Consider the following 24,273-nt stretch of genomic DNA (forward strand, 5'->3'; position numbering starts at 1 on the left):
ACTGCATGGTTATTATTAAAATGATAGATTCCTAGAATGTACTACATCTTACATAAATATAGCTCAATATGAGCTTAGCAGCAAAGATAATTTTACTCCTCTTGGCAGCACATTTCCATTAGTATGTTACCATCTAATTCTGTAAATGATTTACTTTGGTAACAAATTATATGTAGAAGTATTTTGTCCTTCAAGGTATGACTTAGTTACCTCTGCATAATGTTTTTCAGGTTCATCCGTATTGTACTAGATCTCATTATCTTACTTTAAGGATGGAAGTATTCCCATGACTATACACATCATATTTTACTTATTTACCCATATGAGTAAAGATCATATGTTTTAATACTTCAGTTGGTATTGGAGTGCTTATATATATGAGACTATTATATTTAATAAATGTAATATAATACCAAGGAGTGGGATTTTTGAGGCAAATAATTATTACTCCAATTTTTTTGTGGAATTCTCATTATTATTAGGAGAATTTAACAAAACTATGTCTTTGAAGCCACAAACTCAGTAACTTTCTCACTGTTTTATAAGTCTTAATAATTTTAACATAGAATATGCTATATTTACTATACAAATAAATGATCACTTTAAACTTTAAACTTTTTTTTTTGGAGGCAATGCTGCATTTTTATTTGACATTCAGGTTAGTTCTCATCCACATTGACTGTCTGTAGATTTTTGAATGTGGTAACAGGCACATATGTTACCAGTGTGTAGAGCCTGTTTGGTGAATCCTCATCCTCATTACGTTTTCTGGACAAATGTACTCGATATGGAACAAATCGATATGGAACATTCCTTACTCCTTTGGCCCAGACTGCTTTATTGAGCCTGGTGTCAATGCGCACATCTGGAGTCCCCATTTCCTTCATGGCAAATTTCCGAATTTCTTTAAGTGCCCGAGGAGCACGCTTCTTGAAGCGCACTCCATGGATGTGCTTGTGAATGTTGATGGTGTATTCCCGGGTCACCACCTAGAACAACCCTTCTTCTTCTCGCCACCCTTCTTTGCGGGAGCCATCTTAGAGCCTCCACACAGCGCGGAACAAATTCCAAGCCTGCCCGCCCCGCGCCAGGAGTGGATAGAGCCGGATTTCAGAGCCACGACCCCACGATCATACTCACTCTTTTTAAACTTATTTTTAAGTTTTATGCTCATATTTACTCCTCTGCCCAACTCCTAGATCCTGTACACATTTCTGACCTACCTAACTTTTTGTCATTCCATTTTCCCTTTGTTTTCTTATCCATCAAGTTCAGTTAGTACAATCTGTATATTCTTGCTTGTGTGCCCTCTACTAAAGCATGACACATTTATCAGAGGAAACAATCTTTCTTTTTTTGAACCTGAAAAGCGACTTTACTCAAAAACTACAGATAATTAGTGACATTTGGGAAAAACCTGAGTTTTGGTAATTACATTAAGAGTCAGGGCTTATATTTTTGGTTGTGAGCCTAGCCTTTAACGGCTGAGCCATTTTACGCTTATTGCAACTAGTACGTTTTCAATGCATACTGTCAAGCCCTTGAAAAAAATCAAGTACTGACTAAAAAACATATTCACATGGTTTTATGTAAAATTTAAATGTCTGAAAAAACAGTACTGACAAAAATGTATAATTTTAAGCAAAAAATGTTTAAAATCTTTACATTTATCTTTGTTTTGCAAAATAAAGTCGTTAATTAAAAAAAAAAGAGTCAGGGCTTATTAGACTTTTCATTCACTTGCTAATTCTTCCGGTCTTGGTTCCAAATTCTTCTCTTCCCTTTTATTCAATCAGTTCCATTAAAATAAATCTTTTTTTTTACAGATTTTAAACATATTTTGCTTAAAATTATACATTTTTGTCAGTACTGTTTTTTTCAGACATTAAAATAATTTTTACATAAAATTATGTGAATATATTTTTTAGTCAGTACTTGATTTTTCAAGGGCTTGACAGTATGCATTGAAAACCTAATAGTTACAATGAGCATAAAGTACATGCAAAACAAAACCCAACATAGAAATTGTCAAAGTCTTCTTGTTTTGTAAATATATATATATATATTTTTGTTTTCTTTATTTCCTGGACTTCATACAGTCTTGAGGTGTTTCTGGGGGAGTGCAAACCTCTGGGGTTAGCATCCCAATATCAGTGACTGCATATTATTTCTGTTCTTCTGTGACTGGGTTATCTCACTCAGGATGATATTCTCTAGATACAGCCATTTTCTTAAGAATTTGGTTAAGTCATTGTTTCTGGTGGCTGAGTAGTATTCCATGGTGTAAATGTACCACAATTTTTGTATCCATTCATCTTCGGAAGGACATCTGGGTTCTTTCCAGCTTCTGGCTATTATAAATAGACTCGCTATGAACATTGTGGTGCATATATCTTTGTTGTGTATTAAAGTGTCTCTGGGGTATATGCCCAGAAGTGGAATAGCTGGGTCTTCAGGTAGTACTATATCCAATTTTCTGAGGTATTGCCAGACTGATTTCCAGAGTGGTTGTATTAGTTTGCAAATCCACCAACAGTGGAGAAGTGTTCCTCTTTCTCTGCAGCCTCACCAGCATCTGCTGTCATCTGAGTTTTGGATCTTAGCCAATCTGACTGGTGTGAGGTGGAATCTCATTTGATTTGCATTTCCCTGATGGCTAAGGATGTCTAGCATTTCCTCAGATGTTTCTCGGCCATTCCGTGTTCCTCAACTGAAAACGTTTTGTTTAGCTCTGTACCCCATTTTTTAATAGGGTTGTTTGATTCTCTGGTGTCTAGCTTTTTGAGTTCCTTGTACACCTTGGATATTAGGTCTCAATCTGATGTGGTGTTGGTAAAGATCTTTCCCATTCTGTTGGTTGCCGTTTTGTTTTCTTGACAATGTCCTTAGCCTTACAGAAACTTTGCAATCTCCTTAAGTCCCATTTGTTAATCTTTGACCTTAGAGCTTGAGCCATTGGTGTTTTGTTCAGGAAATTTTCTCCTGTGCCTATGTGTTCTAAGGTTTTCCCTACTTTCTCATCTAAAAGTTTCAGTGTATCTGGTTTAATGTGGAGATCTTTGAACCACTTACCCTTGAGCTTTGTACAAGGAGATAAGAAAGGGTCTATTTTCATTCTTTTGCATGCTGAGTGCCAGTTGGACCAGCACCATTTGTTGAATAGGCTGTCCTTTTTCCACTGAATGTTTACTGCTAATTTGTCAAAAATCAGGTGACCATATACATGAGGGCTCATTTCTGGATCTTCTAATCTATTCCATTGATCCACATGCCTATTTCTGTACCAGTACCATGCAGTTTCAGCACAATTGACTTATAATATAGCTTGAGGTCAGGGATAGTGATTCTTGCAGATGTTTTTTTGTTGTTGAGGATAGTAAGCAATAATGGCAGGAAACAGAAACAACTATTCCTTGATATCTATTAACATAAATGGACTCAACTTCCCAATAAAGAGACATAGGCTATCAGACTGGATACATAAACAAAATCCAGCCTTTTGCTGCATACAGGAAACTCATCTCAGAGACAAAGACAGACACTATCTCAGAGTTAAAGGGTGGGAAAAAAACTTCCAAGCAAACAGCCCCAAGAAGCAAGCTGGAGTGGCTATTCTAATATCAAATAAAGTAAATTTCCAACCAAAAGTTATCAAAAAAGATAAGGAAGGACACTTTTTACTCATTACCGGGGAAATCTGTCAGGAGAAACTCTCAATCCTTAACATATATGCTCCAAATAAAAAAGCACCCACATTCATAAAAGAAATCCTACTAAAGCTCAAAAAATACATTTCACCCCACACAATAATAGTGGGAGACTTTAATACCTCACTCTCACCAATGGACAGATCATGGAAACAGAAACTGAACAAGGACACTGCAAACCTAGCAGAGACTTTGAACCAACTAGAATTAATAGATATATACAGAACATATTATCCTTAAGTAAAAGAATACACCTCCTTCTCACCACCCCATGGCACCTTCTCAAAAATTGACCACATAATTGGACACAGAGCGAGCCTCAATCGATTTAAGAAGATTGAAATACTCCCATGCATCCTCTCAGATCACCATGGTCTACGGCTGGTCTTTAACAACAACAAAGACAACAAAAAGCCCACATACACATGGAAACTAAACAACGCTCTGTTAAACGATAGCGGGGTCAAAGAAGAAATAAAAAAAAAGAATTAAGGATTTTCTAGAATTCAACAAAAACGAAAATATAACATACCCAAATGTATGGGATGCAATGAAAGCAGTACTGAGAAGAAAACTCATAGCCCTAAGTGCTTCCAAAAAGAAACCAGAGAGAGCTTACCTAAGCAACCTGACAGCACAGCTAAAAGCCCTAGAACAGAAGGAAGCAGATATACCCAAAAAGAGTAGACAGTAAGAAATAATCAAAATTAGGGCATAAATAGACCAAATAGAATCAAAAAGAACCATTGAAAAAATCAACAAAACCCAAAGTTGTTTCTTTGAGAAAATCAACAAGATTGATAAACCCCTAGCAAGACTAACTAGAGGGCAAAGAGAGAGTATACAAATTAACAACATCAGAAAGGAAAGTGGGGACAAAACAACTGAAAGTGAGGAAATTCAAGAAATCATCAGATCCTACTACAAAAACTTATACTCCACAAAATTGGAAAATCTGGAGGAAATGGATGAATTCCTAGACAGATACAAGATCCCAAAGTTGAACCAGGACCAAGTAAACCATCTAAATAACCCTATAACACCTAAAGAAATAGAAGAAGTCATCAAAAGTCTCCCAACCAAAAAAAGCCCAGGTCCAGACAGGTTCAGTGCAGAATTTTATCAGACATTTATTGGGGATATACACCAATACTCTCCAAACTATTCCAAAAGATAGAATCAGATGGAATATTACCTAACTCATTTTTTGAGGCAACAATAACCCTCCTACCTAAACCACACAAAGACCCTACAAGGAAAGAGAACTTCAGAACAATCTCACTTATGAACATTGATGCAAAAATACTCAACAAAATCTTTGCAAACCAAATCCAAGAACACATTAAAACGATCATTCATCATGATCAAGTAGGCTTCATCCCTGGGATGCAGGGATGGTTTAATATAAGGAAATCCATCAATGTAATCCACGATATAAACAAACTCAAAGATCAAAAATCACATGGTTATCTCACTAGATGCTGAGAAAGCATTTGACAAAATCCAACACCCCTTCATGTTAAAAGTCCTGGAAAGAACAGGAATCCAAGGTCCATACCTAAACATAATAAAAACAATATACAGCAAACCAACAGCCAACATCAAACTTAATGGCGAGAAACTTGAACCAATCCCACTAAAATCAGGGACTCGACAAGGTTGTCCACTCTCCCCCTACCTATTCAACATAGTACTGGAAGTCCTGGCTGGAGCAATTAGACAGCAAAAGGAGATCAAGGGGATACAAATCAGAAAGGAAGAGATAAAAACATCAATCTTTGCTGATGACATGATAGTGTACTTGAGTGACCCCAAAAATTCCACCAGAGAACTCCTACAGCTGATAAACAAGTTCAGCAAAGTGGCCGGATATAAAATTAACTCAAACAAATCAGTAGCCTTCCTATACTCAAAGGACAAACATGTGGAGAAAGAAATTAGGGAAAAGGTACCTTTCACAGTGGTCACAAAAACTATGAAATACCTTGGTGTGTCTCTAACTAAGTAAGTGAAGGACCTGTATGATAAGAACTTCAAACCTCTAAAGAAAGAAATTGAGGAGGATCTCAGAGAATGGAAAGATCTCCCATGCTCATGGATTGGAAAAAATCAACATCTTAAAAATGGCCATCCTACCAAAAGCAATCTACAGATTCAGTGCAATCCCAATCAAAATTCCAACCCAGTTCTTCATGGAATTGGAAAGATCAATGTGCAATTTCATATGGAATAACAAAAGACCTAGAATAACATAAATCTTACTCTCATTGAGGAGAGTCCTAGTAATGGCGTGTAGTAAATATCTATAGAGCATCACTTTCGTTTCTTTTGGCAGCTGTGTTCTTATGTCAAGAAAATTTCATTTGTGTTCATGATGTCTGCATTTGAGCCAGTAACTGTATAAAACAATCAAACTCCAATGTAGGAATGATTCTCCCTTTGAAATCTATTGCATTCAAATGTTGACTGTTTTTTTGGGAAAAAAAAAAAAAAAAAAAAAACTTTGCTTGCCCAAATAATTGGAGAATCACATTCAGAAAATCCCTGCATTCCACATTTTCTTAACTGTACAAATACATAATCTTCCATCCAATTTGATGTATATCTATCTGTAACATCTTAATTGATAAAATTGGTTTGATTTTTGAAGTTGTTAAAGTTCTAAAAGCTGCAGAACACATTCTGTTGTGTTGCTAATGAGTTCCTAAGTGTAATCTGTGGACAGTGTCAATCAAACTGCTCTTGCTCTAATATCAGTCACTGAATACTTAACAAATCTTCCTCAGAATGCCCTTTCCCGATGTAGTGGTCTGCTTTTTTCTTTTTCTTACTTTTTTCTTTCTTTTTTTTTTTTTTTTTAAGAATATTCTTCTTGTTTCTTTTTTTATTTGGACATATTTTAATTACATTACAAATGTTATCTCCTTTTCTGGTTCCCCTCCATAAACTCCCTTTCCAGCCCCCTTTCTCTGCTTCTATGAGGGTGCTTCCCCATCTACCCACCCACCCCTTTCTGCCTTCCTGACCTGACATTCCCCTACACCGGGGCAGGTGAAACAATCTTAAAGAAAATGACTATTTCTCTTCTAGCAACTCTCAATTACCCATCCCTCATTAGCTACAGGTGCGATTTTATGTCCAACTCTCCTCTACCTATACTGAGATTGTGTCCTATTTGATCTTACTTTTACAAAAGCTTTGTACATGCTACATAATTATTTAAGTTCATATATGCAACTGTTCTTCCTTGTCTGGAGAAACTATTTCCTTGCATTCATTTACTGTCCTTACTTTTACACTCTGCTTCTTACTTGCAATGGTCTCTAATTTTCTGTACTCAAGTATATGAAGTTTTCAGCAATATGTTCTTACAATTCAGTTATAGAAGGTAACCCATAGATTGGCAGTAGTATATGATGCTTGAGGGCCTAGAGAACTCACCAGGTGACAATTCCTCAAGACATAACCCATTTCTGGCAATAGGAATTTAATTTTTAGCATGTGTTATTTAGTATGAGTATTGTCATTTTAGTTATAGGATAATTTCTTTTTAACTAATGTACATTTTTCCTCTACTTTGCCCCTTCACTCCATTTTAACACATCTTATCCCATTACTCCCCTTTAAACCTTGATACTTCTGTATTCTTTACTCCCTTGAAGCCACACTAACAGTTCATATTTCATTTCTGAACATCTAATGGAAGCCATAAGATTTTAAATTATTTTGAGTTTCATAATGACCTTATATTTGGTAAGACAAAAATTGATACTTTGGGCAATCTATCTAAAATCTAGAATATTGAACTAATGCCCAACTAACCTTTCCCACAAAGAGGAGCCATTAATCTATCCTGGTCACTCTGTGCTATATTTTATATACTTTCAATGAACAGCAAGACTCCTTGCTTTCCTCTGTTTTCAGCAACCCATGTGCAGTTAAAATATATTAAATCTAATCAGTTCTCTGAGATGGGCAAAATAGAAATCTTGTTAGTCCTGCAAACCAGATTTTTTTTGTGGCAACTCATCTTTTCCACAAGAAGTGAAGGCTAAAGTTCCTCTCCTGTTTGTTCTAATGGAGTGAAGTGGAAGGGGTTATGCTAGTGATATTTATGGTAGTACAAAATTACATCTTTCTGTAGCAATTTCCTGTCAGTGCATATATAGAAGGAAAAAAATAAACCTGCCCTTTTGAATATTTATTCCACAAAAGTACTGACTATTATGTTTATTTTTGTTGATAATTTCATCTTTATTTTGCAATAATGAACCAAGCAAAAGAAAAAGAGTGGAGACTTTTTAGAAATGTTCTGACTAGCTTTGATGCAGATCCTTTTGTATTTGCCTAAAGTATAAGACCTTTTAACTAATTTGTGGATGTTCCTAAGTGGATTATTTTTGAATCAGTGTCTCTGTGGGGTGCAGGAGTATCTAGTGAATTCTAATCTCATCATCTTCTGAATATCACCATTACAGACTCCTACATTTTCTATTTCTCCATTATCTTCCCAGATTCTATGACTTAGCATAATCACTCAAATGGAAAACTTACTGAGCTTTCTGTTGCTTTCATATTTCCCTAACAAAGCATAACCCAACTTTAATTACACGTTTAATCTATTTGTGACTGCTCTTTGAATTGACACAGGGCTTACTATGGTATTATGTTTCCTTTCTATGTGTTATGAAAAATCATGGTGTATTTTATGCAGAAAGCTTAAATAGTTTCAAGAGAAATCACTTCATATGTAATTACATTAAATTATGCAAAAGATGATTGAAATTTTGTGAAGACAATGACAACACAAATGGTAAGAAGTTGTCATATCTGAATGATATTTTGAAATTTGGACCAACACAGCTCAGTAAAGGAACACATTGAAGGTATGAAATGTTAAAAGAAGTTCTGAGGGTTCATTTTTTTTTCACTACACTCCATATTTTGCCCTGCATAGTGTTTAAGAATACCACGTCTTGTGTTTTCATTTTTGTATAATTTTTCCCTCATCAGATGATGAAAAAATATAGGAAATGAAAATGCTAGAACTTTTAACGTAGTATTTAAGATGTAGCTATTTCAGCCTGTTAGCACCTCCCAATCAGATATCTTTCTTTTTTATAATAAAATGACTCAAAATATTGTTGATAGTCAGCCTTTATTTTTCTTACACATTGCTTTTAATTCTAGTCATAGCAGTGTAATTAAAAATTATATAATATAGCCACTTATTACAGAAGACAGTTTTGATCTTTGACAAAGGAACTAAAAATGTTTAATGGAAAAAAGGTTGTATCTTCAACAAATGGTGCTGGCTCAACTGGCTGTCAGGATGTAGAAGAATGCCAATCCATTCATTCTTATATCTTAGTAAAAAGCTCCAGTCCACGTGGATCAAACACCGCCACATAAAAACAGGTACAGTGAAACTAATAGGAAAGAAAGTAGGGAAGAGTATAGAACACATAGACAAAGGGAAATTTTTTCCTGAATATAACCTTAATGGCTTATTCTCTAGGATCAATAAACAACAAATGAGACTTCAAAAATTGTAAAACTTCTGTAAGGCAAAAGACACTGTCAATAGGACAAAATGGCTTCCAAGAGATTAGGAAAAGATATTTACCAGTCCTACATCTGATAGCTGGCTAATATCCAATATATACAAAAGACCTAAGAAGATAGACTCCACAGAATCAAATAGTCTATCAGAAAAAAAAAATGGGAGACTGATCTAAATAAGAAATTTCAACTGAGGAATACCAAATGCCTGAGAAGCACCTAAAGTAATGTTCAACACCCATAGTCATCAGGGAGATGTAAATCAAAACAACCCTGAGATTCCACCTTACACCAGTCAGAATGGCTAAAATCAAAATCACAGATGACTGCAGAGCTGGTAAAGATGTGGAGAAGGAGAAACACTCCTCCATTGATGGTGGGATTGCAAACTGGTACAACCGCTCAGTAAATCAATCTGGTGGTTCCTCAGAAAACTGGATATAGGACTTCCTGAGTACCCAGCTATACCACTCCTGGGCATATATCCAAAAGACGCCCCAACATATAACAAAGACACATACTCTACCATGTTTATAGCAGCCTTATTTATATAGCAAGAAGCTGGAAAGAACCCAGATGTCCTTCAATAGAGGGATAGATACAGAAAACTTAGTATATTTACAATTTACTCATCTATTAAAAACAATTACTTCATGAAATTCTTAGGTAAATGGATAGAACTAGGAGCTATTATCCTGACTGAGATAACCAAGTCACAAAAGGTCACACATGGTATTCACTCACTGATAAGTAGATACTAACCCAAAAGACTTGGAATACACAAGAAAAAATTCACAGACCTTATGAAGCTCAAAAAGAAGGAAGGCCAGAATGTGGATAGCTCAGTTTTTATTAGAAGGGAAAACAAGATCCTCACAAGGTGAAGTTCAGGGACAAATAGAGGAGCAGTGATTAAGGAAAAAATCATACAGAGACTGTCTCACCTGGGAATTCATCCCATAAGCAGCCACCAAAACCAATCACTATTGTAGATGCTAAGAAGTTCTTACTGGTAGGAGGCTGATGTGGATGCCCCAACAGAGGCTCTGCCAGAGTCATACAGATACAGTTGAGGATGCTTGCAGCTATCAATCATACTGAGCACAGGTACCCCAATGAAGGAGCTAGAACAAGGACTGAAAGATCTAAAGTGGTGTGTATCCCCATGAGATGAGTTACATTATCAACCAACCAAACTCTCCAGAGCTCCCTGAGATTAAACCACCAAAAATGTGTACACATGGACTGACCCATAGCTCCAGGTTCATGTTTAGCAGAGGATAGCATTGTCGCGCATCAACAGGAGTAGAGGTCCTTGGTCCAGTAAAGGCCCATTTTTTTCCAGTGTAGGGAAATGCCAAGTAGCTGAGTTGGGATTGCATGATTGGGAGAGGGAGCACCTTTATGGAGGTAAGGTTAGGGGGCGTGGAAGTGGGGGGAAAGGGAATAACATTTGAAATGTAAAAACAGAGAATGTCTAATAAAAATGAAAAAAGAAAGAGAAATATATGCATCTTCTGTCAAATCTTTGGAAGTGATTTGGATTTCTGTATTTATATATTATAGAAGAACCTTAAAAATTCTACCCATCAAATGTACAGAAGTCTAAGAATTCCAGTTTTCAATATGACTGAAAAGTTTGTTTGGAATAAATATAACAAAAGTAACCATGGAAGATAAATAAACAATTTAAGTAAATAAGGTGAACTGAATAAAATAATCATAGAACACATAAAACTGTCCAAACTTCAGAGCCAAATATATGAAAGACATGGGAAAATATTAAAGTAACTGACATTTTTATCCTACAGAAGGTGTTCTGATTTGAATAAGAATCCTCAGTTACATGCCGAGGACACAATTGTAGCTCACATTTTCTGGCAGTTTAACAGAGCTTAAGAGGTAATAAATAAAATTGAGATGACTAAAGCAGCTGACCCTGAAGTATAAAATCCTGGCTACAGTAAAAACAAATTTTATAAACTACTCAGTAAATTATACAATGTAAAAATCAAGAATAATATTCTAGATGATAAATTGATGCAAAATTTTTATGCTAAAATTCTAAGAAAATAAAACATCAGAAAAATTACAAAAGAGCATTAGAGTTAGATAAGACTTGCTGTATGATACATGTAATTACATATATGAAGAACAAAAAAATCAGTTATCTTGGTATAATACCTGAAACACATTTCTACATAAATATGTATGACAGAAACTTTCAAAACTAAAAATTGTATCAAGCTAAGCAGTCAGAAATGCTTACAAATATCTCCTGAGAAAAAATATAAGGTACATCTAGGCAAATATTTACAAAACAGATGAAAAATAAGTGAAAAGCAATGGAGGACAGTAACAAAATCATAAATATTATCTGATCAAGAAGCAACCATACATGGCTGAATTTTATATTAAAAGTGCCAATCACAAATGGAATAACAGAGTTTTGTACATGTATGTGGTATATGCTCACACTGTGCAAGCATGTGGAAGCCAAAGGAGAATGTTGGGTAAACTTCTCTATCATTTTCTGCTTTGTATCATTGTCTCTCAGTCAGCTCAGATGTAGGTTGGCATCTCCAGTTATCCATTTCTGAATGGAAGAGTGCTGGGTTTTATAGGCATGCCTCAAGTTACATTCAGATTCTTGGAGGAGTACTGATGATATGACAACAGGTATTCAGTAATTTTAATTGATAATCCATATCTTCAGTTATAAAATAGCAAATTTCAAATAAGAAAGAAATCTAAGAATTCTATTTAGTGTAAAAAATGAAAGTTATAGAGAAATGAAAGAAAGAAAAGAATTTTTAAGGGTAAAAATTTAAAACTAGTATAGGCTTTCATACTCACTAAAGAAAGACCTTCCAGTACTAAAAAGTTATTTGAAATTGAATTATATAAACAAAAATAGAATGATAAAAATTATTGAAAATACTTAATAAATTTAAAAATATAAATACAGTATAAAATGATATGTCTGGTAGATTTTATATTTCTTAAGTATGTGAATAAAAGTATAATGACAATAGCATAAAAAATATTTGATCTTGCAAAACAGAAATATTTATTAATTATAATAGATTCACCAAACCCAAATTACTATAGGAAAATAGAAAGAAAAAAGAGAAGAGTGAATTGAACAAGTTTAACCAATGATAAATACTAGACATAAATCAAGATATATCAAGAAGTGTATGAAATACCAACAACCCATATCAAAGTACATGAAAAGAAAAGTAGGCACTAAATCAAAGGTTATATATTTAGCAATGAGGAATAAAGATTTTTAAATGAAAAGGATAAAAATATAGAGAATGATAACACTAATAGTAATTCTACAGTAGTTAATATACCACATAAGGAAAAAAATATTTTAAATTCATAGTGCCTTGTTGAAAACAACGAAACTTTCTATAACAATTGAGAAGATGCAAAAGTCAAAAGCTCATAACACAAAATGTCCAGGAGATCCAGGACACAATGAGAAGATCAAACCTAAGGATAATAGAAATAGAAGAGGGCAAAGAATATCAACTAAGAGGCACAGTCAATATCTTCAACAAAATCATAGAAGAAAACTTCCCTACCCTTAAGAATGAGATGACCATGAGTGCAAATGAAGCCTATAGAACTCCAAACAGAATGGACCAGAAAAGAAATTCTTCCCTACACATACTAGTCAAAGCACCAAGTACCCAAAGAAAAGAAAGAATACTAAAAGCAGTAAGGTAAAAAGGTCATGTAACATATAAAGGCAAACCAATCAGAATCACCCCTGACTTCTCAACAGAGAATATGAGGGCTAGAACAGCCTGGACAGACATCATGCAGACCCCAAGAGAACACAAGTGTCAGCCTAAGAAGCTATACCCAGTCAAACTCTCAATCACCATAGATAGAGAGGCCAAGGTATTCCAATACAAACTAAATTTACACAATATCTGACCACAAACCCAGCTCTACAATGAATTATAGGTGGAAAAGCCAATATAAGGAGGGACACTATTTAAGCATTACAGGGAAAATTTGTCAGGAGCAACTCTCAATCCTTAACATATATGCTCCAAGTACAAGAGCACCCATATTCATAGAAGAAACCCAACTAAAGTTCAAAAAAAATCATTGGACCCCACACAATAATAGTGGGAGACCTAAACACGACACTCTCACCAATGGACAGATCATGGACAGAAACTGAACAAGGATACAGTGAAACTAGTAGAGGATATGAACCAATTGTAAATAGATATCTGCATAACATATAATTCTAAAATAAAAGAATACATCTTTTTCTTAGCACCTCACAGCATCTTCTCCAAAATTGACCATATAATCATTCAAAAAACAAGCCTCAATAGATATAAGAAGTTTGAAATGCTCCCATGTATTCTAACAGATCACCATAGTCTAAGGCTGATCTTTAATAACAACAAATACAACAAAAGCCTATATACACATGGAAACTAAACAATGCTCTATTAAACAATAGCATGGTCAAAGAAGAAATAAAAAAAGAAATTAAGGATTTTCTAGAATTTAATGAAAATGAAAACACAACACACCCAAACCTATGGGATGTAATGAAAACAGTACTGAGAGGAAAACTCATAGCTCTGAGTGCTTCTAAAAAAATAAAATAAAAAAAGAAAAGAAACTGGAGAGAGTATACACTAGCAACTGACAGCACAGTTGAAACCTCTAGACCAACAGGAAGCAGATACACCCAAGAGGAGTACACTGCAAGAAATAATCAAACTCAGAGCACAAAATGACCAAACAGAAACAAAAAAGAACAATTCAAAGAATCAAGAAAACCAAGAGCTGGTTCTTTGAGAAAATTAACACGATTGATAAACCCTTAGCCAGACTAATTAGAGGCAAAGAGAGAGTATCCAAGTTAACAAAATCAGAAATGAAAGTGGAGACATAACACCTGAAACTGAGGAAATTCAAGAAATCATCAGATCCTACTACAAAAGCATATACTCAACAAAACTGGAAAATCTGTAGGAAATGGATTAATTCCTAGACAGATACCAGATACCAAAATTAAACCCAGACCAGGTAAACCATCTAAATAAGTCCATATCACCTAAAGAAATAGAAGAAGTCCCAACCAAAAAAAAACAAAACAAAAAACAAACAAAAAAAAAAAAAACAGGTCCAGATGTGTTCAGTGCAGAATTCTCTCAGATATTATTAACGACCTAATATCAATTCTCTCCAAACTACTCCTCAAAATAGAGTCAGATGGAACACTACTTAACTCATTTTTAAAGGCCACAATAACCCTCGTTCCTAAACCACACAAAAACCCTGCAAGGAAAGAGAACTTCAGACTAATCGCACTTATGAACATTGATGCAAAAATACTCAACAAAATACTTGCAAACACAATCCAAAAATGGACATAGTACTACCTGAAGACCCAGTTATTCCACTTCTGGACATTTATCCCTGAGACGCTCCAACATACAACAAAGACACATGCACCACAATGTTCATAGCAGCCCCATTTATAATAGCCAGAATATGGAAAGAACCCAGATGTCCTTCAGTAGATGAATGGATACAAAAATTGTGGTACCTTTACACAGTGGAGTACTACTCAGCTATCAGAAACAATGACTTTATGAAACTCTTAAGAAAATGGATTCTTCTAGAGAATATCATCCTGAGTGAGATAACCCAGTTAAAAAAGAACAGACATAATATGTAGTCACTGATAATTGGGGAGTGCAAGCCTCTGGGGTTAGCATCCCACTTCTTTTATTTATTTAGGTGTTATAGGGTTATTTAGATGGTTTACTTGGTCCTGGTTTAACTTTGGGATCTTGTATCTGTCTAGGAATTCATCCATTTCCTCCAGATTTTCCAATTTTGTGGAGTGTAAGTTTTTGTAGTAGCATCTGATGATTTCTTGAATTTCCTCAGTTTCAGTTGTTATGTCCCCACTCTCCTTTCTGATGTTGTTAATTTGTATACTCTCTCTTTGCCCTCTAGTTAGTCTTGCTAGGGGTTTATCAATCTTGTTGATTTTCTCAAAAAACCAACTTTTGGTTTTGTTGATTTTTTCAATGGTTCTTTTTGATTCTATTTGGTTTATTTATGCCTGAATTTTGATTATTTCTTGCCGTCTACTCTTTTGGGGTATATCTGCTTCCTTCTGTTCTAGGGATTTTAGCTGTGCTGTCAGGTTGCTTATATAAGCTCTCTCCAGTTTCTTTTTGGAAGCACTTAGGGCTATGAGTTTTCTCTCAGTACTGCTTTCATTGCATCCCATAGGTTTGGGTATGTTATATTTTCGTTTTCGTTGAATTCTAGAAAATCCTTAATTTCTTTTTTTATTTCTTCTTTGACCCCGCTATCTTTAAACAGAGTGTTGTTTAGTTTCCATGTGTATGTGGGCTTTTTGTTGTCTTTGTTGTTGTTAAAGACCAGCCGTAGACCATGGTGATCTGAGAGGATGCATGGGAGTATTTCAATCTTCTTATATCGATTGAGGCTCGTTCTGTGTCCAATTATGTGGTCAATTTTCGAGAACGTGCCATGGGGTGCTGAGAAGAAGGTGTATTCTTTTACTTTAGGATAATATGTTCTGTATATATCTATTAATTCTAGTTGGTTCAAAGTCTCTGCTAGTTTTGCAGTGTCCTTGTTCAGTTTCTGTTTCCATGATCTGTCCATTGGTGAGAGTGGGGTATTAAAGTCTCCCACTATTATTGTGTGGGGTAAAATGTATTTTTTGAGCTTTAGTAGGATTTCTTTTATGAATGTGGGTGCTTTTTTATTTGGAGCATATATGTTAAGGATTGAGAGTTTCTCCTGACAAGATTTCCCTGGTTTTGAGTAAAAAGTGTCCTTCCTTATCTTTTTTGATAACTTTTGGTTGGAAATTTACTTTATTCGATATTAGAATAGCCACTCCAGCTTGCTTCTTGGGGCTGTTTGCTTGGAAGTTTTTTTCCCACACTTTAACACTGAGATAGTGTCTGTCTTTGTCTCTGAGATGAGTTTCCTGTACGCAGGATTCCATCTCTTGTAATCTATTGGAAATGCTTGCTTCTGTGATTCCTGATTTCTTTTTTAGATGTTCTACCTCTAGGGTTATCTCTTTTTGTGTTTTCTTTATTGTGTCAATTTCCATTTTAAATTCCCTCTTCCATTCCTTCATCTCTTTGGTTCTGTTTTCCTCTAGTTCTTTGAGTTCTTTGAGTGTTTTTCATGTTTCCTCTTTAAACGCTTCTGAATCTTTTTGCTTTTCCTCCCGTTCTTGTTTAAATATCTTTATCAGCATCTTGCGGTATGATTTCAGGTCTGTGTCTTCCTTTTCTGGAGTGTTTGGAATTCCGATGTTTGCTGTTATGGGAGAGCTGGTTTCTGGTGTTGCCAGGTTGTCTTGGTTTTTTTGGGATATACTCTTTCGCTTTCCTCTTGCCATTTTGTTGTCAGTGATATGTTCTTGCCTTTCCCTTGTATCTGGTCTGTGTCCCTGGCTGGTCCAGGTGTCAGATTGGTCGAGCCCTGTTCTATGCCTCAGAGTCATCCTGTGGGAACAGAAGTTTCAAAGTTCTATTCCTCTTTGCTGGATCAGACAGGGCGGGGCAGGGCAAGGCAGGGGGTGCACTTTCCGTGTGCACTCCGCAGAGATCTCTCTGCTCCCTGGCAGCCCAGGTCTCCCACCCACCATTGGCTCAGCCTTTACGAGTTGCTGTTCCAGGTGGCAGATGGGCCAGGCTCTGCTCTGCGTCCTGAAGTCACCACTGGGTGGAAACAATTTCGAAATATCTGTTCCTGGTAGCTGGATAGGGCAGGGCAGGGCAGGGCAGGGCAAGGTAAGGGGTACACTTTCCATGTGCACTCCGCAGAGATCTCTCTGCTCCCTGGCAGCCCAGGTCTCTCATCCACCAGTTGCTCAGCCTCTACTAGCCGCCGTTCCGGGTGGCTTATGCAAAAATTCTTAAAATTTTTACATTTATCTTTGTTTTTTAAAATAAAGTTGTTCAATTTAGAAAACAATAAATATAAATAAACTTAACAGAAACAATAAAGAGAGAATCCTAGAATGAAAATAATGTTATATAAAATCTTACTGGCAAAAATTTTGTTTTGTAGTAACAAAATTCGTAACCTCCTATAATACTTAAGAATAATGTAAGAACACAAGCAGTAGTAGCAATACTGACAATAAATACATTAAGTCATTGTATTTTGTGCCATTTTCCATATTAAATGCATTATTTGCATTGTCTTTGGGTTTTTTAATATTGGTTGCCCATTATAATCACACAAAGTATATTTATAATGTGTGCCTACTACACATAATTAACTAAAATATTTGAAGTGTGTAGCACTTCTCAGCATTATATAAGTTTCTACATAAGAATGAACTGAATTTTATCTTTATAACAACTCTTTGAAATATTGCTATTATCATTGATAACTTCATTTGTATACTAAACAAAATCATGGTTAGAAGAAGCTAATTAATATAGACAAATAAAAGATTGAGAATAACACATTAAAAATTCTATTTGATTTCTTTAACATCTTATATTTAAAAAACATCAAGCAAACAAGAATAAAACAAAGACAAAACCTTAACCTATTCATTGAAAGCCTTCCTATCTCTATTCCCAGGTAAGTTTATCAGCTGCTCCATTTATGGCATTTTATAGCATGAACATTTCTATATTTTGAGATATTTTAAGGTATAAAATTTTGTATAATTCATTTGAGTTATTCCATAGTTTTTCACCATCCTTGTCACAGGGTATGTACTAAGTAATAAAGAAAAATACTCATCAAGGATTGCCTAGATAGAAAAAGATGGAGCCTCTCTCGAAGTTATTAATGCTTCCTCCTGGGTGCCTCTAACATACTACATGCTTGTGTTTTCAGTTTTAATGTTATAAAAACTGGCTCTTGGTTTCTTTCAAGTCAAGGAACATGACAATACAGGCCTAAAAACTTGACACTTATAATGACCTTCAGTTGGCTACTAATTTCTTAGGAGCCAGTAAGGCTGTCCTCTGAGAGGCTCTGCAAGCATCTGACTAAGAAAGATGCATATTCAGTCAACCATTGGACTTAGCCTGTGGAGCCCAGTAGTAGAGATGTGGAAGGATTGAAGGAGCTAAAGAGAATTGCAACCCCATAGAAAGAACAATAATATCAAAAATCCAGACACCTTAGAGCTCCCAGGGACTAAACTGCCAACCAAAGAGTACACATGATTGGATCTATGGCTCCTGTTACATATGTAGGGGAGGAATGACTCATCTGGCATCAATGATAATGCTGGTGCTTAGTATTGTGGAGGCTTATTGACCGAGGTAAACGGGATGATAGAGGGATGAGCTAGGTGGGTGGGAAGAACTCTCTTAGAGACAAATGGGGGTGTGGAATTTGTGAAAGGAGACAGGGAAGGAAGATAACACTTGAGATGTAAATAAATAAAATAAAGAATAAAAGGGTATATGAATAGAATCAAATTGTCATAATTGAGAATGATCAAAAGATATAACTGTGTGTGTGTGTGAGTGTGTGTATATATACTAATTTTCCAATAATCTGTTGAACATCTTATAAGTGGTTTTATATATACGATCTTATTTACACAATATAAGCAACTGCAAGAAGCTAGTATTATTATGTCCAGTTTTCAGTAATTCAGAAATTATTCTTTTAAAAATAATTAAATTACTGTAGAAAGCTGAACAAGAAGGAATGCTCTAGTGTGGATACTTCAAACCCACTTAGATGGGGGAACAAAATAATCATAGGAGGCAAAGGAAGGGATGGTACTGAGTGGGAAATGAGAAGTGGAGGGAAAAAGGGCTCCAGGATGCGGCACAGGGGAGACTGGAGAGAAACTCAGAAGGCCAGAAGAATGAATGAAAATACACAGCAGTAGGGCATTAGGAACAGGGGAACCTCTAGAAAATCCCAGAGATGTGAAAGGTTCTCAGGACTCAATGGAGAAGACCTTTAGCAAAGTGCCCTACAGTGGGAATGTGGAACCTGAAAAAACCAAATAAAATAGATAGACATGGCTCCCAGATAAATCATGGGGCTACCTGCCCATCTTCAAACTTTTTGACCCGAAATTGTTTCTGTCTAAACAAAATCCAGGGACAAAAGGGGAACAGAGACTGAAGGAAAGGCCATCCAGTGACCATCCCAATGTGGGATCCATCCCACATATAGCCAACAAACCCTGACACTATTACCGAGGCCACGTTGTATTTACAGACAGGAACCTAGCAAGGATATCCTCTGAGAGGCTCCACCACTAGCTGACTGAGATAGACACAAATAAATACAGATAAACATTGCACTGAATTTGGGGACCCCTATGGAGTTAAAGGAAGGACTGATGTTGCTGAAGGGAATGGCAACCCATAGGTAAAACAACCATATTAACCATACCTGTATCCCTCAGAATTTAGCTCTTCCAAAAAACTTTATCAATTCATCATAGTTTACTTTGATAATTAGACATCTATTTTTTCTTCAAAGGATTTTTAATAATCTGAAAATTATCAATTTATATTATTTGCTGACTTTGTTAAAATATTTTTCTTCTTTTAGTTCTAAACTTCAAAATGGTGATTTTCAGATTCTTTATGTATGCCTAGTAAATAATAAGAATTCAGAAACATATGACAAAAGTAACAAAATGATTCCTTCAATCAAATTGGATTCCTGATTCTTGAGAAGCACTACTTAACTAATAATTTTTAATAATTAAATTCTTAATTTGATTATGTCTCAAGAAGTGAATCACTCAGTTTTCATAGTAGATGAATTTATTTTTGGACTACCTTAATAAATATAATAAATATCTACAGTGGAATAGAGAGCACCAACAAAACAATTCTTAGAAAATGGTGAATTTTATGAATAAAATTAGATAAAAGACAGAATAAAAAATCTTTGTTCAGAAATATATATATACATATATAGACTATCTCTTACCATCCCCCTTCTTTCTCCACATATACACACACAAACACGTATACACACACAGCTCTGATTATAATTCCGTTGGGAATTATATCAGCAAAATGATTCATTCATTTTTAATCCAACGTTTTTTGAGGTTAATATTTGAATTCTACCCAAAACTTTTCATTACTTTCTTATTCTCCTTTCCAAAAGAGTGTTTATTTAAAATAAATAGTAATAGATTTATAAGACAAATTTAATAAGAAAAATATCTAGGCCATCACATTTTTTTAAAGAAAGAAAAGGTCAGTTTAGTGGGAATTACTGTTTCCTGATGTTTCAAAGGAACTGTTGAAGTTAAGATGACATTGACAAATTGCCACTATTTATTTAAATGGTGTAATGCAATCTACCAGTAGTTCCACAATCTGCATTTTTGAAGCAGTTGACCTGACCAACTAATGCAAACAAATTAGCCTCCTGTGTGCTAGCTGTATTCTATAGGCACTTAATTATTGTTAGTTAGCATTATTTGATACACAAACTCTATCATCATAGGCATCTTATTTAAAGCTGATGATAAAATTACAACATGCTAGAGTTTTATATGCTTTTTAATAATTATTTATATTTATTACAGGTTCAAATATATTTAAAGTTCAAGCAAGATTACATACATAATCAGAGTATGTTTCCTCACAGATATTAATCACAGTTCCTTTCATTGCCTCAAAAGATAATTATTTTAGGTTAAAAGTATTAATCCTTGATTGCCATTATGATATTATTGCATCTTCCTGATTATTGCAGTAAACCAAACAAACTTAAACTTAAAAAGAGAAAAATTAGGCTAAAATATATAAGATACAATAATTCTATAATTATTTAAAATTGGTCAAATGATATTTTCTTATAACATGCACTAAAGTGACCATTACCTATAAAAATTGTCTACTTTTTTCCATCTTCAATAAAAATGATCAATTATCAAGAAATAGCTTGAAAATTGAAAGGGCATTGCTTTTTAAAAATTGGTTATTTTATTTATTTACATTTCAAATATTATCACCCTTCTCAGTTTTCCTACCACAAATCCCCATCCCATTTTTCCTTCCCCCTGCTTCTATGAGGGTGCTCCCCCACACACTCATTGACTCCTGCCTCAGCATCTTAGCATTCCCCTACACTGGACCATCAAGCCTCCACAGGACCAAGGGCCTCTCCTCCCTTTGATGCCAGATAAGGCCATCCTCTGCTCCATATGCAGATGGAGCCAGTGGTCCCTCTATGTGTACTGTTTGGTTGGTGGTTTAGTTCCTGGGAGCTCTGGAGTGTCTGGTTAGTTTATATTCTCCTTCCTATGGGGTTATAATCTCCTTACAGCTCTGTAAGTCCAGTCTACTTATATGTGGGGATACCTATGTCCAGACTTTATATCTTCTGTAATTGGTGGCTCAGTCTCTGAGAGACCCAAGGTTTCAGGTGAATTGACCTATGGAGGTCCTATCCCCATTTTGGCCAGCAATCCTTCCTTCAACTATTCCATATATCCAAGCAATACTTAGTTTTTATGTGGGAATCTGCACTCTTCAGAGTCAGTTGCTGGGTGGGGCCTCTCAGAAAACAGCCATGCTAGACTCCTGTATGCAAGCATAGCACAGAATTATTAATAGTGTTTGGGATTGAGAAGTGTTTCAAGTTGGTCTGCTTATTGGCTGGCCATTCCCTTAGTCTCTGTTCTTTCCCCAGTCTGTGAGTTCATTATAGACAGGATAAATTTGGGGTTGAAAGTTTTAAGGGAGCAAGCCAGTAAGCAACAACCCTACATGGCCTCTGCATCAGCTCCTCTTTACTGATCTGCTTGTGTTCCAGTCCTGACTTCATTTGATGATAAACAGAAATGTGGAACTATAACCTGAATAAAATCTTTCTTTCCCAACTTGCTTCTTGGTCATGATGTTTTATTCACGAATAGAAACCCAGATGTAGGGTTGGTAAATATCCTTTCCCAACCTGTATGCTGTGGTTTTGTCCTAATGACAGTGTGCTTTGAGTTACATAAATTTTTCAGTTTAATGAGTTCCCATTGATTCATTGTTAATCTTAGAGACTAAACCATTCATATTCTGTTCAGGTAATTACCTCTTATCCCAATGTGTCCTATGCTATTTCCCAATTTTCCCTCTATAAGGATTTATATATCCAGTTTTATGTTGAGGGCCTTGATCCATCTGGACTTCATGTAGGGTGATAAATATGAATCTATGTATATTTTTCAACATGTAGACATCCAGTTAGACCAGCAAAATTTGTTGAAGATGCTTTCTTCATTCCACTGTATGACTTGGTCTCTTAGGTCTCCAATTTATTCTATTGATCAACATGTCAGTTTCTGTACCAATACCATGAAGTTTTTATCACCATAGCTCCGTAGTACAGCTTTCAGGCAGGGACAGTTATTCTTCCCAAAGTTCTTTTATTATTCAGGATTGTTTTGTCTGTTCTGGGTCATTTGTTTCTTCATGTGTAGTTGAAAATTGTTATGTCAAAGTCTGTGAAGAATTGTCTTGGAATTTAGGTTGGAACTGCATTGAATTTGTTGATAGCTTTTGGTAAAATGTCCATTTTTTTGCTATGTTAATCTTATGAATCTGTGATCATGGGAGATATTTCCAGCTTCAGATGTCCTCTTCAATTTCTTTCTTCAGAGACTTGGAGTTCTTGTTCTACAGGTCTTTCTCTTTGTTGGTCAGAGTTACACCAAGGTATTTTATATTATATGTGGCTATTGTAAAAGGTGTTGTTTCCCTAATATCTTGCTCAGACAATGTTATATTTGTATAAAGGGGGCTATTGATTGTTTTTTAAGTAATTTTGTATCCAGCCAGTTTGCTGACAGTTTGTCTCTGGTACAATTTTTGGAATTATGTATTCTGTCATATTATCTGTGAATAGTCATACTTTGATTGCTTCTTCTTGCTTTTCTTTAGTTGTTTTACTTCTCTAACAAAAACTTCAAGTACCATATGCCTAATTTCCACCTACAATTATTTTAAAGATATACAGTAAGTCAGATGAAAAGAGAGATGGTGTGTAAGACTGCCACCACCCTTGAGCATAGGAATCAGAAAAAAATCTATTAAAATATGTATTTTGCATGTAAACATAAATTTCTCAATAGAATTGAAAATTCCTAAGAACTACTTTACAAGGTATTCATTTTCTTTACTAATTCTGATGGATATGTTAACAGGATGCAACATTTTGCTGCATACAGGAAACTCATCTTATCAACAAAGACAGACACTACCTTACAGTAAAAGGCTGGGAAAAATCTTTCCAAGCAAATGGTCCCAAGAAACAAGCTGAAGTATCCATCTTAATATCGAATAAAATAGATTTTCAACCAAAAATTATCAAAGAAGATAAGGAAGGACACATTTTACTTACCACAGGAAAAAAAAATCTATCAAGATAAACTCTCAATCCTGAACATCTATGCTCCAAACACAAGGACACCCACACTCATAAAAGAAACCAAAAAAATGGCCTATTCACATCGTCAGAGATTTGAAATGACCTAAATATCCTTTAACAGATAAAAAAAAAAAACTGTTGTTTGTATATACTTGTGTTTAAGACCTAATTCTTGTGACTGAATAACCTTTCAGGAACTTGCCCCTGGAGAAAATAATTCTGTCAGTAACCACTGATTTCCTGTAGCTCTCTATATAAGGATGTGGGCTTGTAAAATTTCTTTCATCCACATTGGCATGGCAACTGGTATTCTTATTAGGTTGGTCTTGTTTGGATAATCATATTATTGGGACTTCATAGATGTAGCCTCTGTGTCATGTGTAGAAGACATTAGCGGAAGATATCGATCTCCTTTGACTTACAGAGATTTCTGGGTCCTTTTCACAATGCTTCCATTGCCTTCAGTGAAAGGGTTGAATTGTAGATTTATCAATTAGGTTTAGGTACCCTTTGGTAGTTTAATTCCTGCATTTTAACTAGTTGTACATGTCACGTGCCCACGCTTCCCGCG

General features: G+C 35.3%; 1 pseudogene across 1 annotated transcript; it reads right to left on the reverse strand.

Moving 5' to 3' along the window:
* Positions 1-659: 659 nt before the first annotated feature.
* On the reverse strand, positions 660-1,036 carry LOC308415349 (large ribosomal subunit protein eL31-like; annotated as a pseudogene). Its single transcript has one exon. The product of its transcript is annotated as a large ribosomal subunit protein eL31-like (transcript).
* Positions 1,037-24,273: the final 23,237 nt, after the last annotated feature.

Source organism: Micromys minutus (genome assembly GCF_963924665.1).
Source record: "Micromys minutus genome assembly, chromosome: X".
In the NCBI taxonomy this organism is placed as follows: domain Eukaryota; kingdom Metazoa; phylum Chordata; class Mammalia; order Rodentia; family Muridae; genus Micromys; species Micromys minutus.